Below are 1,808 nucleotides of genomic sequence, written 5' to 3'. Positions count from 1 at the left end.
CTCTTCCCTCGCGCCTCGGTGACGATGAAGTCATAGAAGCTGTGGTGGTGCGGTATGATGAGGTCCTCCTTGATGTACATGAGCTTATCCACCCCTGCCGACCTGAGCTCGCTGAAGTCTTTGCGCAGGATCTCGAGGGCCTTCTCCAGGAACTGCTGCATCGTGTTGCCCTTTTTCATCTTGACTGTACGCCGGTGCAGAGCCATCCCAGTAACTGAAGGTGATCTCGATCTCCTCGCTCTTGATCTTCTCCTGCTTGGCTTCCCACTCCTGCCGCAGCTCCTTCCGGTCTCGGTCAGGCGAGGAGCTCGTGTCCACATCTGGGTTCTTCCCCAGTTTCCTCGTCTTTGTGGTGATCTCTTCCCTCTCCAGCTCCTCGTCGTCGCCTGCCTCGTCCTCTTTCTCCAGGGTGAAGGACAGGCTGGAGATCTTCCGCTCGGCCTCCTTCTTGCGCTCCCTCTCTCGCAGCTTCTCCAGCTTCAGCTGCAGCTCCTTCGACTGCTCCTTCTTGGCCAGCTGCTTCTCCCGCTCCTTCACCAGGGCCTCCTGCTTAGCCTTCATGTCGTTCAGGGTCACAAGACCCACGGTGCTGGACCTGAGCTCTGCCTCCACGGCATCGTAGTGCGCAGAGAACTTCTTGTCAATGTTGGATTTCATTATGTCCTCCTCCGCGATCCTCTGCTTCATCCGCTCCATCTGCTCGTGCTGCTTCTCCCGCTTCTTCATCAGGTGCATGGCGCGGCCCGCCTCGCTCGCGGCACCCTTGTACTGGGCCATGGCGACAGCGACAGCGGTCCGGCCTAGTCTCAGGGGCCGCGGTGGCTGTGGAGGCGGCCGGGCAGTCAACTGACCCCAGCACCGTGACGTCGGCTACCGGGGGACTCGCTGCCACCGTGCCCCGCCCCCGGCACGTGACTGCCCTTCAGGGAATCTGTGGGGAAGAAGAATAATTTGATAACAGAAGATACAGTTGACGCTTGAACAGCACGGGTTTCAACTGCATAGGTCCATGTATACACTGATTTTTTTTTTACATAGTAAATATGACCCAAGTTGGTTGAAGATAAGGAGGAGCCCTGGATACCAAGGGCTGAGGATAATAAATTACATGAGATTGTCGATTGTTCAGAGGGTCGGCATCCCTAACCCCCAATTTGTTCAAGGGTCAGCTGTAAATTCATAATTACCCACATTCCAATTACAACTAAGTAATATAAATGACATCAAATATTGAATTTATAGTTAGCATTTCCTTTTTTTTAATAAAACTTTAAGTAAAGCTCCCTTGTAGTAAAAACACACTGAAAACTCAAGAATTAAGATGTGGTCCAATCCAAGGTTATTTTATTGTGAGTTGTCAGTTATAGATCATGAACTAGTTTAAATGTCATGTTTAATTACCTGTAAAGATTATTTGTATTTTCTTCAAAAAAGATTACTATGGCATAGTTGATTTTATGTTGTTATTAATCAGGACTATATATTCTCATATAGTGTTAAACAAATTTCTGTTGCAAAACAATGCTTTAAAATTACTTTTGAAAAATTTTGCAAACCTTAAGAGGCAACATTGGATGAGCTCGATTTAGGATTTTAGATCGAAATTGGCTTTAATTAATTCAGTGTCCTGATAAAGTCTCTTCTGTTTTTGTTATAATATTTCTAAAAGAATTTCAAATCGAAAAAATTGCTTTAGCCCCAATTCTCTTTTTCGTTTCTGTAAACTGACTTCAGGAAATCCACCATAAATGTTTGCTAAACAGTAGCATCAGTACTACATAAGGCAAACTTAAAACTTTTTCAAACTC

General features: G+C 46.6%; 1 pseudogene; it reads right to left on the bottom strand.

The window, feature by feature from the left end:
• The window catches only part of LOC103076385 (protein FAM50A pseudogene), a 951-nt pseudogene extending 174 nt beyond the window's left edge, over positions 1-777 (bottom strand).
• Positions 778-1,808: the final 1,031 nt, after the last annotated feature.

The sequence above is a fragment of the Lipotes vexillifer genome, unplaced genomic scaffold, assembly GCF_000442215.2.
Source record: "Lipotes vexillifer unplaced genomic scaffold, Lipotes_vexillifer_v1.1 scaffold1781, whole genome shotgun sequence".
Lineage (NCBI taxonomy): Eukaryota > Metazoa > Chordata > Mammalia > Artiodactyla > Lipotidae > Lipotes > Lipotes vexillifer.
The sequence above is the reverse complement of the archived record's forward strand: the minus strand, read 5'-3'. Positions and strand labels throughout refer to the sequence as shown.